The 16,637-nt window shown below is 41.8% G+C and overlaps 1 long non-coding RNA gene across 2 annotated transcripts; it reads left to right on the top strand.

Moving 5' to 3' along the window:
* Positions 1–1,918: 1,918 nt before the first annotated feature.
* LOC130249290 (uncharacterized) lies at positions 1,919–9,171 on the top strand. 2 transcript variants are annotated; one of them, XR_008839774.1, is made up of 3 exons: positions 1,919–1,973; positions 2,961–3,038; positions 9,029–9,171. It is a non-coding gene; the product is annotated as an uncharacterized LOC130249290 (long non-coding RNA). The 2 variants fall into 2 exon arrangements; XR_008839773.1 differs by lacking the exon at positions 9,029–9,171 and adding an exon at positions 3,962–4,463.
* The last annotated feature ends 7,466 nt before the right edge of the window (positions 9,172–16,637 follow it).

Below are 16,637 nucleotides of genomic sequence, written 5' to 3'. Positions count from 1 at the left end.
GCTGGAACAGATCCTGCATGTCACTGCTGGTTTGCCTGCTCCTTCCTTTGCCTGCTGACTGGGTCTCACTTGGCAGAGCGTGGGTTGAGACACACTGTGCTTGCCATACATATTTGTCCCATTTTATTTGGTACCACCACCAGGATGCTTCCCTCTGCTACTACTACTGCAGGCTTTATTTCACCACAGAAATAATGCATGTCCTTGGGTTCTTTCCATCACACATTCTCTGTGTCTAGTCTCTGAAGGTGTTTTTAAGCACAGTGCTCACTCAGGGTCTTCTGGACTATGTGACATGTGAGAATGGAAAAAGGATATTTACTACTGACTCTTAATTCAGTCTTAGCCAAGAGGTGAAAGCAAGAACTACAATAAAAGGAAGAAGATATATACTGGAAAGATAAAAATATTTATCTTAAGACATGTGTTATGTGTATTAGGAATCTAAGGTCCACTTTCATGTAAAACTTTATGGTGGTCTGGGTTTTTTGAAGTTTCTCAAAGAGCTGCTTCTGATGTCACCTACCATGCCATTTTTCACATGGCAACTCACTTGTTAGCCCATTTCAAGCACTGTTGGCATTTTAAGAGGCTTACTGGGCAGTTTTTCATTCATTTGAACTTGTGAATCTACAAGTCAGAGGCTTCTCTTTGGTATTAGATTATTCTGTGTTAGTCTACTGCAAATTCTCCTCCTCTCTTCCATCACACTGTAACTACAGTTTTCCATTTGAAGGGAAATAGTCTCACACAAGTAAAATTCTATCCAACTCCCAAAACTGCCAGAAATCTTGAACCAATCTTTGCCTTTGTTATACTTGTTCACAGTCCATCTCTGACAGAGGTGGTATTTTTCCAAGTGAATGAAATAATGAGATTATTTCAACTTACTTGACTAATTTTATAGCTTTCAAAAACAGCACTGCATCCCACAGCACACAGAAGATCACACAGCTCTGTTGAAATTTTTTAGTAATGCTCTTTTCCTCTCCTAGCACTGAGCTGCCCATCTCTCCTCCTGCAGACCTCTGATAATGCCACTTTGGTTCTGGGAATGTGACAGCCCTATCTTAACTTCAAATTGCCATTTATAATCAGAAAACACAGAAAAACTGTGCTACCATATTACACACGTGTCACTGGTGCAAAGTTCAAACTGGCTTTTTTTGGTTTGCCCTCAGCTGGAAGGTGGAATGAGCCTGTCACCTTTTGATATCAACGTTGGATCAATCCTCATTTGCAATGAGCAGGGAAAAAAATTGAGAAATCACTTTCACTCGTTTATAAGTGGTGTCCAAAGATTGCTAACAAAGACTGGATGGCCAGGGCCAGACTGCCTCCCTGCACTGCTTGCAGTAGGTGCTCATCAGCCAGTGTGAATGTGCATTTTGTGCACGTGGAACACAATGAAATCACATCTGCTCCTTTTCATGTACACAGCAAGTGTGACTGTGCCCTTTCCCTGAGCTGACAGGTGGCAGAAATTGAGTTGGTAGTGAGACCCTAAAAGTTAATGAAGGCAGACATCTGCAGCAGAGCAGTCTGTAGCTGAGCCACTTAGAAAACTCCCTGTGCAGCCAAGAGAGGGAGAAGACACTTCTGTGGAGCCTTAATTTAGCTGTCTATTTTAGGGTGGGCTGAATCACACTTGGATGCCCATTCAGTACTGGCCTCTCCTGGTCACCACTCAGCCCAGGTGACCTACATTCAGCTGTGTGACTCCCACTCCTGTTTTATTCAGGCAGATGAAGTGCCTCTCCAGAAGAGCCCTTTTGGCTTTTTGGTGATGTCAGCAGTGGTGCTGGCTCTGCCTTCCCTCTGGTAACCATGACTGCTTGAGAGGTTATTTTGGGGCACTCAGGAGTGGTTTAAATTTGCTCTCCCCAGTCGCAGGCAGTTTCCTCCATCTGGTCCTGAGGTCCATCAGCTGCTGCTATTGGAAATGCAGTTTGCATCCCACTGCATCAATAAAGGTGAGTCAAGCACAGTAAGGGGCTCTAAAGGCTCATTTCATTGATGTTTGCTGTTATTGGGTACATACATAACTTTCCTGCCAGCTGGAGATGGCTGTAATAAGACCAGTTTCAATAATATGGAAAGGGATCCTTCCAGAGAGAAAATACAATGGCTCACAGCTCCTTCATGAATTGTTTCTTACTCACAAGTTTCAAAAAATAAAGTCCTGTTGACAGTTCATTTCAGAAAGACTGTGATAACCATTCAACATGCAACAAAAGAGATGAGTATGACCTGTGTTACTAGAGCACAGACAGCCCCACAGGTGGGGATAAACACCACATTATAGGCATTTAAACCAAAAAAACATAATCACAAGCATAAAATTACACTCACATGCCCATCCTTGGACATCTCCAAGTGACCTAAGTGGTAACAGGAGGGAAGATTTCAGAGTGACTCTTGTCTGTTTAACCAACTTAATGCTTAAGGAGTTTTTCTTCTACCGCACCAAGTGACCTCTGTCTGACTAAAACCTCTTTTTCAAGGCATTTTCTTCTTAACAGAGGTGAGGATTCAGAAATAGATTCACCATCCCTTTTAAAATTTTTTTCAAAGATTCATACCCCAGTGTTAAAAAAACAGTGGATCTTCTTGTCCAACAACCCCTTCTGGCTTCCAAAATTTGAGCTTGTTCTTGTTTCTTGCTGAACTCTTCTCACTAGATTCAGTATTCACTGTACCCTGTCTTCCTTTTTTTCCCTACTTCAGCTACTATCAAGCCACTTCACAATAAATAGATCAAACCCTCTACGAATAAACCATTTTCTCAGACTCATCAGGCTTCAAATCATCTCTGCACATTTTTATTTTCCAAAATGTTTTTCAAGATGCCTGCATCAGAACATCATGCAATATTTCAGTTCCAGTGAAATCACTTCCCTGTTCCTACTTGTTTATCTCATGTTTATGTAGCTGAGCATTATACTTGCTTGTATTGCCAGAGCATCACAGGGGGACTCTGCTTGCACTGTGGCAACTCCAAGACTCATCTCATCAATGCTGCTTCCACAACTCTGCAGGTACAGTCTCAGCCATATTAAAAAGCTTTGTTTGATTACACTAGTCACCTAAACTCCCTACACCATTTCATATAATTGTCATGTCATTGTAATTTCTATTACAGCAGCATATGTGATATTCACAGGTTTGTTTTAAATCAACAGGAAAGTTGCATTTAATTCCAGATCACTGATGAAATTGGTTGGTCAACACTGTTTTTAGTACATACCACCATGGGATGCCACTAGAAACATACTCATTCAGAGAAAATCTCATGTTAGCAACAGCTTTGCAATCTGCCATTTAGCAAGTTCTAAATTCATCTTATCCAAGCTTTATTGACACTAATTGCTCATTTTTGCAACCTTGCCATGCAGTTGCTCATTTTTGGAAAGCTCAGATTATCCTATGCCAGCAAACAGTACACATTAAACAATAGAAATCTTTTATGTCTACGTGACAGTAATTATCAGCCAGACACATAATTCATAGTAAAATCAGGCTGTATTGACAAGATTTGTTTTTTCATGGCATCATATTGACTGTCATGAAATGGTATTCATACCTTTTACCTCTATTAACATCTTCATTAATTAAATCTTGTTGATTTTTCTCCTGTTGAAGTGGCATAGTCTTATCACCTGCTTTTTCTCCAAATACAGAATATAAATATTGTCAATTTCTTTCATTTTTTGCCTATTGAATTGATGAATGATCCTATTTTCACTTTGCAAAAGTGGTCTTTTATTACTTCATTTGCTTGTACTATGATTCTAAAAGTCCTTCTCATGCTAAACCTGGCAGACCTTTTTTTTCTGTAATTTCTTTACCTTCCTTTGTGTGTTTTCTCAAGGGCTAAGTTCTAAGTGGTAGCTGTTGTTTACCCCTCTAACACTGTACCAAGCACTGGCCCTGTGGTTTACTTTTATTTTTTTACTTACAGTGGGAGGTTCAAAGCAGAGAACCATCACACCTGTATAATAACAGCAAGCCAGAGGGCATGAAAAGAAGATTAACACCATTCCTCTGTCACAATCTGAAAGAAAATAACATCTTAAACTTCTCCTGGTACCCCAGTCTTTGACTTTGCTGGACCCCTAACCATGCAGAGCATCCAAAACTAACTTACCCTTAAGAGGACCAGTGACCTGAGGGCAGGAGGTTTCAGGCTCAATATAACACACACAGGGAACATTTCTGGGTTGAAACCATGGTTTCATGCTCTCTGCAGCCCTGAACTGCTGTAACTCTACTGAAGTCATTGAGGTCAGCATTTCGAGGTTTTTTTTTAAGAAAATTAAAATATTGCAAGGATCCTGGAGCTTGGAGGCCTGAGCATTTAGTCCTGAGGTTACCTGCATAAAGCAAGGTAAGCTTTGGACCACATTGTTTGGGGGTTTGTCCAGTTGGGTCCTGAAAATCCTCCCAGAGAGGAGATTGACTGCACAGCCTCCCTGGGTAGGATGATTTGACATCCTTGTAGTGAAAAACTTCATGAGAATCTGGCTGGCTGTGCTTCCATCTTTTCCATGACCTTCTTGCACTCATCAGGCATCTGTTGTTAAGTCCTTCCAAAGCCATTTTACCTGCTGATGGAAGAAGCTGACGGAAGAACGTCTCTCAGCCTCTCCTCATAAGGCAAAGTGCTCCTGCCCTCTCAACTTGGAAGTTCTCTGCTGAACTTGCTCTGGGTCATCAATGCCTTTCTGGTGTTGCAGGGGGCAAAGCTGGACACAATACTCTAGATACTCCAACAAGTGCTGAGTAAAATCTTTCTTTATCTAACATCTCTCTTTCAGCCCCAATCATTTCTTTCACAGCTTTTCCAGGTCCCTTCAGTGGATTGCTTGTACCCTGCCTTTGTTTTTCATGTCATTACCATTTCAGTACAATTTGCTGCTCTGCTTTTGAAACTCTCACAGCTTTGCCTTGCAGTCTGCCTGAGTAATCAGTATTCCAAAATAAAAATGATATTTTGAAAAGATGAGCACGGGTCTGCTGGCTGCTGTGGCAGACTATACAGGAGAAACCAAAGAAAATCAAAAAGTTCTTCTGTCCCTTCCCAGAACAGAGAGTGACAATAATGATCAGTTTCCTACTGATCAGCAGCTGTGGGGGCCTTTTCTTTGCTAACAAAATATGTCCTCTCTGCCCAGCCTACAGCAATTTGTATCAAGGAAAGCCTCTCAGCACTGCCTTGTTATTTATTCTGCCTGCATGGCCCCTCAGTGCAGTGGCTGCCACCAAAGGCAAACTCAGGATGAGGCATTGCCAGAGAATGTTAAAAGCAGAATAAGTCCCAGAAGCCTCACAAATGGATGCAAAAATGTACATTCTCTTCTCACTCCAGGAAAAAAGCAGCAACTGTTAGTTGTACACAGACTTCACGGAACATTTAGGCTAAAGTGCCCTAAAAAGTCAGGGGAATCATTCCAGATGTTGTGAAAATGGATGTGATTCTACACACAGAATATTGAACATTTCATTTTGTGAGGATTTCCTGCATCACTCACTACAGTGGCCAGACAGACCTGTTCAAGATCAAACTTTTCTATTAGGCAAGGAGCAAACCTCAGCCATGTCTTCCAGGTTGGTGAGCTCTGAAGCAAACATGTACAGGAGTGCCCAGTATGCCATAAAAACTGTAATTAATACAGGAATTGGGTATCCCTGCATGGAGAGGACAGAATATATAATATTCAACAATTAAAACAAGGCAAATGTTCATGGCATTCCAAACTTCTGTGGACTCTTGGAATTTCAAATTTACCTTTCTTTTTCCACATGCTCTGCCACAATCCTTTCCCAACCCAAGCCTTCTCTGTCCTTCCCATGTGGTGATCCTGGATATCACCTTTCTTTCCCAGGGTCTCTCAGATTCTTCTTGCTAGGATCCATCTTGGGTGTCTCCACCTGTGTGCTCTGCACCAAGAGCAACGGAGAAAACAAGGTTCAGATTCAAGAGGGAACTGTGCAAAGACAGAGGTTTCAGTGTCCTATGACAATGTGATTTTGAATAGGGAAAGGAAAGTTTTCCAGGGGGTAATTGGGAATCAGTTATGGCACTTTACAGCAAGGCCACATACTGACCATGTTGGGGTGTCTGTGGAATAGGTACAATAAACACATAAAAATGAACCCATGTGATCAAAATCTGCAAGATAGCCTGATGTGCAAATAAAAGGACAGGAAAAATTTGGGGTTCTTATTTATAATGAACAGGTTTTTCCCATCCTTCAGTTCAACCTGTTGCAGTTACTCTCACAGATATTTCATAAATTTATAAAGCTTTTAGGCTAGCAGGCCCAAATACCCAAATAACTCATTCAACTATTTTCCAAAAACAACACCATTCTGTGATCTATGACAACAGAAGTAAATGAAGTAAAACACACCAAAAAATAGCTGATGATTGGGGTGCTCCATTTTAAAAAAAGGCAGTTGGGCACTTTCAATACCATAATTAAGGATAATGCAAACTATTTTTGCATACTAGTTTACTGTGATAGATCTGAATTTTCCTCAATAACTGGAAAAATCAGTAATTGAAAAGATTATGTAAATCTGGCCAGCATAACACCAGCCTGGGAATGCATTTAATTTTAATCACTGAAACACGTGTATTGACAATTATAGGAACAGACTGAAAGCTCATTAAGGCCTGTTCTAAACTGGGAGCTTAAGGAGGAATTTAGAGCTGATACTCATTTGCTTAAAATAGCAACGAGGAATTTCAAGAAAATACTTTGTTGAGAACAGTGAGGTGAGAAACTCTGCTCAAATGAAATGGCTTTTTTATGATATAATATCTATTCCGTACAATCCAGTGCACGTGGAAGGTCATTCAAGCTCAGGGAAATATTTTTCCCATCAAACTGTTGCTTGTTTCCAATTTCTGGAATACAGCAGTGTGCAGTGGTTGTGCCAACCACTGGGGGAAAATGTCTGTCCCAAACAGGCACGTTTGGCACATCAGGCACATCAGAAAGGTGATGAGCAGCAGGAGGCTGTAACCCTCGTGTTACAGAGACTGCACTTGCCAAAGGTGACAGTGGCAATCAGCAGCAGCACCAGGCACTGGCTTGCTGTCTGGTTCATTGTCCCTGAAACCATCAGCCTCTGGAAGGACATCTTTCTCTCTGATTATTTTTTCTGGACATGCTTTGCTTTTTAACGGGTGGTGAAACATAATCAGAGAACATGTTCATTACTGATGTTTGTCCAAGAAGTTCCTACTAACATCAGTCTCTTTTCCTCCATACAGTGCCAGTTTCACAGATTCATTTGCATCACATTGGGGAAGTCCTATTCATGCATCATTTGCAATATGAACAATCTGTTTTACTCAAAACAGAGATAACAGACAATGCAGTCTCAACACTGAAGGGATTCATTTTTTTAATCTTTCTGCACATTTTTAAAATAATCTACCTTTGAATTTCGAGCTTAAAAATGCTGTCAGAGCAAATACTGGCCTGCAAAGATCATAGAGATTTAATTAAAAAAGTATAAAATGTCAAAGTTGGCTTAATGCTCGTGTGGGAAGGAAATATGGCCAAGTTTCCATCCATCTTGAGTACATATTGGCTTATATGAATTGCCCTGGAATGAAAACAATCTTTTCAATCAGAACTAATTATAAATTAAAATTACTAAAGTGTATTTACCTTTGATGGCAACACTGGCACATACAAAACTATACACAATCTCTGTTTTAATGCTGAAACTGCTCTATGGCCCATTCTCAAGATTTCATGTCAGAGGAACAAATAACTTCCTTTTCAGCTTCAGTAGAGCATTTATATATTCACATTTACAATAGTTATTCCATCTCAGCAGAGAAGTAGCCAATTTTTCCCTAATTAAAGCCTCATTATGCCACCTTAATAGAAACACATAGCTCTCTTCCACCTCAAAACACTTGCTAAGTTTTAATAGTGCCCAAGGACACTCCATAAATCAGTAGTGGCAGTACAGTTAGTACTGAGGATTTCTTGGCTCTTAGGTCTATATTCAGCTGCTAAGCCAGCTCTGAGTTTCCATCCCCTGCCCACTCTTTTTGGTCTATATCAAGTTTTGTAGGTCATAAATACATGCAATGTCAAATTAAGTACCCCTTATCACAGCCTGCCCACTCACCCAAGAAAAAAAATTATGCAGCAAAGAAAGTGAATGAATATTCCTTGTCAAGGAATAAACCATTGTCTATTTACCAAAAGAGATAATGTGATATGCCTTGAGGGTTCATGGCCTCTTTTATTCCCCTTTCTGGCAGCACATTTCTTGTACTATTCTGACAATATGAAATGCTCTAAATAGAAAACTGAGAGCTTGTTGTTTTTTTTTGGTTTTTTTTTTACAAGGTATGGTATTTTTATTTAACATCCAAGCAACAGCTTCACAGATGGGATTGAAATGTAAAGCAAGCTGTTTCCTAGCACCAGTGGAAAGACCTTCCCAGTGACATTAAAGGGAGATCTTCATGGACTGAAGCTTGTCCCTGGTTAACCTGGCACACAGGACTGCAGGATGGCTGCATCCCTCTTACTGTCTTGGTACCAGACAATAGACTAAAGGATGGGAAGAACCACTCATGTCTTTTCTCTCTGAACCCAAACAGGCATAACCAGACAGATATATTTAGTGGTATTTAATCTCATCTTCATGTAATTTTAGATGCTCTTTCTCAGCCTCACATTTAAATCTTGATGCCAGGAACTGCTTATTTTAAAATCAATTTTGCATTAAAACACCCATGTTAGTACCTCACTCCTTCTAACATCTCAGTCAAAATTGTGATTGTTATAGTGAATAGTTATTTCACTACTACATGTATGATCTTGTTCAGTAGTGTCCTTTGCTGTGTTTTTCTTTCCAAAAGTCTCGGTGAATTCCAGGGAAGGAAATGCTCTCATCATCTGCACTGGGATTTTGTACAAAATCAAAACAAACAACTGTTCTCTCGTGTAGTGACACATTAATGCCAAGTTTCTCTGCTTCATCTCCCCAGATCTCCTTGGTTCTCAAATGACCCATAAGCTGTGGAGCAGGAAGGATGGGATGAAAGCCCTGGTACAGCAAACCTTTCCTGAACCCTACAGATTGCAGATTGCACCCCACTTGTGTAATCTGAAGCTGTCACTGCCACATGGATAAAAGCAGTTTAGTTTAGAAGCATAGAAATGTTCAACTCATTAGACTATCCAGACCTTCAGCTGCCTTCCAGATGTGGTTCAAAGTGCTGGCTTGAGTCAAAGTCTGTTGGTAATTTCTCCAACATTCAAAGTTGTTGCTGAACCAGATATTATATTGTCAAAAGAACAATTTTTTTCCTTCCCCCACAGATATAAAAAAGGGACAGATGCTCATCTACCCTCTGGCTCTTTCCCTTTTATTAATTTGGTGTTTCAGGGAGTGAGAGTGGGGGTTAGGGGGCATGCTGGACTTTTTTTTCTTCCTTATCCATTTGGGTAAATAGAGAAACTGAGTTTTTTCCCTCCTCTCATTTACAGATGAAGAAGTGTTCTACCTTCTGCATTGTTTTCTTTCAGTTCAATAAAAAGGATTGAATAAAATATGACAAGAAAATCTTATGATTAGCTCATATGGCTTTTCAGAACTGCTAAAGATGACTGCTAAGATGTAGAAGAGAATGAGGAGAGGGCTCACATTTATGCTACAGCCCTCAGAAAATTTTATTTTTCTGGCAGAAGTTAAATCCACATTTTTCTGCAAGGCTACCTTAAGCATAACCATCATAAAGGGCCTATATCATGTTGTAGCTTCTGGGTATTTCTGTATTGTTGTTGTCAGAATAAAGGTAACTCTGATGTCATGAAATGCCAGTAACACCATGCCCAGCATAATGCAGATAAGCTAAAAGCAATGTAACCTTTAAAAAAACATCAAGCTGCTATTTAGCTACTGCACACATTAGCTATCTGGCACCCCAGGCTAGAAAAGTGGATGATGCAAGTGTCTAACCTTTAGTGCAAATATATTTGTATGTGAATTATCCAAGCTTTGTGACCTGTGGCTTCCTATCCAAACTCACCTTCCGGCACAGAACAATATGGGATGAGACATTTTTCAAATCACAGGGAGGAAGAGAAGAAGGGGGGTTTGGCTAGAGAATGGGAGACAGAAAAACCATATAGCAGGGAACAGGGAAAGTGATTCAGCCACTGCTTAATAAGAATGGGAGACATGCAAGGAGCTGATGCAAAGCATGACAGCGAGAAACACAAAGGAAATACAATGGAAAGTTGCTACATCAATTTAGACCTACTCAGGCACCATGGACACAATGTTTTTAAACAGCCTATGAGTCCACATTCCCCTTCCTAATGTCCAGTCAGCTGCAAGCAGGAGACTGTAGGTTAAATAAATACCATTGTAAATGACAACATTTATCTGTCTAATTACCTGCTTGTCCCTGTAATTTATCTGACTTGCAAATCTATCTCCAGGAAGGTAGGAATAATTTAATTATTGCAGGAAAACTTGGCAGGCACAGATCTGTAGTTACAGGTGCTGGAAGTGTTTTCAAGCATGGTATAATGAGGTATTTTATTCAGGTAATACTCAGACTAGGGGTTCTTGGTTGGATTCTCAGTTGAAATTATGATGAGCTGTTCTGTTCCATATTTGTTCTGCTCCATAGTCACACACAGAACATATACTTGTTTCAGCTTTTGAAAACAACCTTTTAACCAAAGAAGCATGCAAGATACTGCATTGAATGTTTGTGCACACTGTGCTTTTTTTTAGTCTGAGCAGAAAGCAACAGCCCATAATTAGTAATGATGAGAGATCTATAAATATGTTAAATATTCTTTTTGTTCTCCATGAGATTGTGTGTCTTTGGGTTTTCTTTAGCAGAAGAACAGGACATTATTATAGTAAGTTATATTAATGGCAGACTCAGGCCTGCTCTTCAATAGTAAGAGATACTCTCCTTAAGCAAGGTAAGATAGCTATGTCCAAGGGAGGTTGTCATTCTCTGTGGCAAGTCAGCTGTCTTTGGGCTTTAAAGTGTTTCTTTACAGGGGTGAAAAAGTGAAAATATGAAAATAGAAAGTCTCTGCTGAGCAGTGGGACACAGGCAATGGTTGCTGTGCAATTCATTGAATATTGGCAGGCAGCTGCCTTCCAGACCCTCTCCTGCCAGAACAGAGAGGAGTTCATAGGGGAAAGAACTTAATTCCCACAGTGGCATGCAGAGGTGTGGAGAAGCAATGCACACACTTAACTGCATTGTGTCCTGCTTTCCTTATGTGATAATCCTCACACTATGCATATATGTGAATAGGTATTTGTTTTTAGCACAGCCTTCTTCTCAGAAAACTATTTTGCTACCTAGCAATTTATCTTCTTTTGATATAATGATGACTGTTCATGCAAATGCAGTGCAAGCTGAACACGGATATCTCTCCAGGATTAGAGCTGCTGAGTGCCCAGCCTGGGAGAGCAGCCACAGTGGTACCAACACATCCCCAAGCAGAAGGATAGCACCTGGCAGTGCACAGAGCACATGATTACTGTGAGCCACAGATTACAGCCTTCTAAACCCTCCTAGTCAACTGTATACACGTTGGTGGCTCTCCCAAAAACAAGCCTGGAGCATCCTGACACACAGATTAGGAACCCACTACCTTCATTACAAACCCCACTTCACATGTACTCAACCTGGAAGGCTTGTCTTTCTGCTCACCTCTGTAGTAAAATACTTAATAGATTTGAAAAAGAGAGGAGTTAAGACCTCTGTTTTAAATATTCATAGTCCTTGGGACATTAATTTGGAAAAATTTCTCTGCACCAACTAAAAACAGTTCTGTTACTTAAAAGTTTTAAGTAGTACTTTCTCCTGTGCCTTTGTAATTAACTATTTCTTTTATATAATTCACCTTACATAACTTCAGTTACATTTGGCTGCTGACCAGCTGACAATTGTTCAAGACTTTCTCTGCAATTCATGAAAATAAGTAAAGATTTCATTAATCCACATGCAGAGATCAGTGCAGTAGCTCAGGCACGTACCAGAGAGAGGTGAAGATGTTGCAATTATCCAGCTGCAAGGCACTGAGGGCCAGAAATCCTGAGGTGGAGGGCCTGTAGACACCCCTTTCCCTGCCTGTGCTTCCACAGCCTGCTTAGGATGGGCACCAGCTGTGCTGCCCTACACTGGGGATGGGACAGTGTCACTGACAGCAGCCAGGACAAAGTGCCAAGCTCCAGCTCGTGTTGGAGTGATGCTGACTGCACCCAGACACAACTCTCTCTTTGCAGCCTGTCCAGTGCCTGCTATAACCCTCTAGAGTATCCTTCCCAGCCTGGGTCCTGGAAGGAGCAACTACACATGGGAGCATCCCCATGACAGATAAACACAGCATGGGTTGGATTTTTTAATTCCAAATTTCTTTCAAACTGCTGTGTAGAGCTGCTATGCATAACACAGTCTGTCTGTCACTGGTACTCAAGTGCACCCTGATCCAATTTTGGAAGGGGCCATGAAGCTTCAGAGGGCTGGACCAGGAAAGTTGTGGAGTCTCTCCCACTGGAGATACACAAGAACCATCTGGACACAATCCTGTGCTGTCTGCTCTAGGACAACCCTACCTGAGCAGGGAGGTTGGACCCACTTTGGTCCTTTCCAGCCTGACCCACTCTGTGAGTTTGTGATTCAGTGATGTCAGTGTTTGCTTGAAAAAAGGCCAGGCAAGTAAGAGACATCAAACTACAGCTCAGTTAGGATGACTTATACCATTACTATGACCAGTAGTTATCCCTTGATCCCAGTGATGACGACCTGCCAATGTCACTGGGAATATGGTACTGTCATGGAAATGAGAAAGACTCAGCAGTAAAAAAAATTGAAGAAAAATTGCAGTAAGAGGAGCACAGGTTGTCATACATAGCACATAAACACGCACAATCCTTGGCACCATCTGCTCACACACAAAGAGCCTCCCTGTCCCCAGCCCAGTGCAGGTCCAGCTGCTGGTGGTGAAGCAAGAACCCTCCTCCCACTGGCACTGGCTGCTGGCACCTGGTGAACTGGTCAGTCTGGAAATGGCAGTGACAGATCAGTGTTTGTGCTCAATGTGCTCACAGCCATGCCAAGCCAGCTGTTTTCCACATGTCTCTGCTGTTTGCTCTCTCCAGCTCATTAGCTGGTGGTCAACACCAACAGCAGTGGTACGGGGCACAGCTCTGTGTGATGCTGCTCTCACGTCTCACCTGCTGCAGGTGAGGCCAGAGCTCTTTCTCCTCCCTCCACTGCTGCCAGCCCTGCCCACAAGGGAGCTCTCCTGGCTCTCCATGGCTCCCAAAGAGTGCAAGGCTCGGGGAACTGGGGCAGAATCATCCCTTTCCCCATCTGTTGGAGGCTGGATAAGCTTAGCCATAGCCTGAGACTTCACTCGAGGGACACCAGGAGCTGCACAACAAGCTTGTTACATGCAGATAAGGCAAAAGTCACATTTAATTGTGCATGAAATGAAAACCGACCCCCAGGTGGAGGTGGCAGGGTCAGGCAGCTGAGCCAGCCTTACTGGGGCTCTGTTGCTGCATCCTAATGCCAATGCAATTTCCACAGCCTCCAGCTCCACAATCCCTCCTTTGATGTGACTCAGTGATCTTTTCAGGTGGTTAATTCCACAACCTGATCTGCTTTAGCACTGGAGAAGGTTTATGCCTGACCTGAATCTCTGCTTCTTGACACAGAGCTGATGAGTCTTCATTTTATCCCTCACAGTTTTGTGTAAGGGAAATTGTTTCTCTTTCACTTCTTTCCACATCCCAGATGCTTGTACAGCATTATTATACTCCCGTGGATTTTGACTTTTTATTGAAGTGATATGAGAGAGGAGAAGAGAGAGCATACCAAGAAAGTGCTACTTAGAGATCTCCATATTAAATTATGGGGGAAACTGAGCAAATATTTGGTAAGTGTATATGCCTATGTCAAGGTAAATACATGTAGGAGGATGCTGTATTTTTGTATACACAAAGAGAAATGCACATACACAAGTTGAAACTACTTGTCATCATAAAAATGCTTCATTAACTAGTTGCTCTTTAAATGCTATATGAAAATTCTTCTCCCCTTGAAAAAAAAAGAAGGAATTCTGAATGTGTCTAAGTGCAGCCAAGCTGAATCTGAACAAAGTCTCTGTGAGAGAAGACCAGGGAGGAGTTTATTCATTTACATCTCACTTAATGAGTTTTGTGAGCCTTTTTTTTCAGAGCACCTGATCCCAGAGCAGGATACTGGCACAGATGCCTCAGCTGCCTGATGCCATACAGCAGGCTTTATCTATCTGCTTTTAATCTAATTTATAGATCATCAAGAATACAAATATTATCTGAATACATGGTATAGGAGTCACAGAGCACAGCAGGGTGGCCAGGGCCTGGGCAGAAACCCCATAATCTCCATTTGTCATGCCTTGAGCTCATCTCTGTGCTTCTGCAGCCAGTAAAGCTGGGTCTCTCTAGGCACCCTACCAGACACCAGATACCCAGTGCTTCCCACAGGCATGGGATAAGTGATGACAGCTTTGGCTGCTGCTCACACTGGGGCAGGGGATGGCACAGTCCTGGGCTTTACTCATCTGGACCCTGCATCTCTGCTCTGCACACAGGACTTGTGCCCAGATTCACCCTTTTTAATGGGTGAATAGAGCTCAGACCCACACTGAAAATATGGCTCAGGCATACACTGGACAGGGGCTATGCTGCTGTGCTGGGCTAGTGCAGGCTACAGATTTTGCATGGCCAAGCAGGACTTTGGGTTGCAGAGAGCCAAAAGTCCACCACCTCCCTTTGGGGTCAACTGCTGACCCATGAGACTGCTGATCTCTTTTCCCTTCCACTTGCAGAGTTTACCAACAGAGCCTCTCTCCAAGGCAACTCAGTTCCATGCTCTTAGCTGATCTTCTCAGAGTTTACACTGAAAAAAAGGTCACAATTGTGCCATTCTCTGAGTATGAAGAAAAGCTCAGTGGTTTACTTTCTGTGAAGCCTGAAAGGCATTTCAGATCTTGAACTGCTGGAAAACCAGAAAACCTCCCCATGATTTAATTTTCAAAGGCATTGACTTAATTCCCAGAAGGCAGTGATAATGCTGGCTGTAATCAAGAGGGTCGTGCCTAAGAAGAATAAAAATTCCCCTCCAACAAATTTTTACTGCCTAGTTAAAAGAGAGAAAAAGCCCTGCAGAGAGAGGGTAGAAATGCTCTCTTCTCCTACCACCCCTGATACAACCAGATTTGTCCTAGTAGGACAGATCCATGACTGCTTCCCACTAGCTTTACTTCAGTGTAAATGTACTGACCAAAAGAGATCATCTCTTCAGTCTCAATAAGCTTAAGTCACCTGTACTTCCTGCAGCTAGTTCCTGTTTTAATCCTACAATGCCAAGCTTAAATGAAAAAATGATCAGAGGGGAAACCTGGGGGGGAAAATAATTATTTCTAGCTACTCAGAGTCCCCCTTCTGAGAGAATCTTTTGCTGTGCTGGGAGGTGCATGTTTCCCTTATTGCAGGGAAATAGGAGAGAGCTGGCATTTCCAATCATCAGCTTCTGAAAGGCAAACTGAGTGCAGCCTGTCTGCTAAAATCTGGCAAGGACTGAATTATGCAGAGAAGAAAGCAGGACCATATCATTTGCACAGCATGCTATATATTTTCTTTCTCTGTGTTCTCGTTATGCCTCAGCAGTCTTCTCTACCAAAATACTGAAATACAATCCTTCCTTCTGAGAACACAGTGAGTAACTCTTTTCCAGATAAATTCAATCCCAGGAAAGCCACTGATCCTAATGGCAGAGTTAGATTGAGCTAAGTCTCAACCCACTTAATGGCCAAATAATCCGAAGTCTGCTATTAAAATTTTCATCAAAAGATGCTGGCAGGGAAGGACAGACTTTTGGTCTGTCATGCAGTAACAGTTATTGCATGAGACCATTCCCTTGAAAACGATGCTTTTCTGTAGGATGCCTCTCTGGCTGGCTGGACCTTGCACATTTCTGTGAGTGCTGGGCAAGCCCGAGCTGCGGGCAGAGCGTGGGCTGGCGTGTGCTGTGTGCAGGGCTGCTGCTGCCAGCCACCTCCAGCGCCTCTGCCACTGCAAATGTCACACAAGGGAGAGCTGGAAAACATGTTTGACTTATAAAACTATTCCCCTTCATCTATTTACTTTTTCTGTCTTCTGTTCCCTCCCCACACCAAGAAGGAGGTGACTGTTCAGGCCTGAACTAACACTACACTGAATTTATTACCTGTTTTCTGCATCTGTATTAATACATCTTAAATACTGGTTTTCCATTATGTATTTTATTCACTATTTTCTTTTAAATTTAAAATTGTTTATATTAAATATTTATTTTCCCTAAAGTCTAGATATTCCTATGGAATTTTATCATTTTACCTGCATTTCTCTTGTTTCTTCAATAATAAAGTTTTTCAGGACTGAAGGGAGAGTTTGGCCACTTAAGGAATGGTTTCAGTTTTTCTAAGAGAGCCACTGAGAAACAAATTTGTATTTGATATGACTCCATGTTAACAGAGGTTGACCTTATCTGAGCACAGCCTTAAAAGGAAAGTCTGTTCAGTCTC

Source organism: Oenanthe melanoleuca, chromosome 2 (genome assembly GCF_029582105.1).
Source record: "Oenanthe melanoleuca isolate GR-GAL-2019-014 chromosome 2, OMel1.0, whole genome shotgun sequence".
In the NCBI taxonomy this organism is placed as follows: Eukaryota; Metazoa; Chordata; class Aves; order Passeriformes; family Muscicapidae; genus Oenanthe; species Oenanthe melanoleuca.
This window is presented reverse-complemented; position numbering and strand designations above follow the sequence as displayed.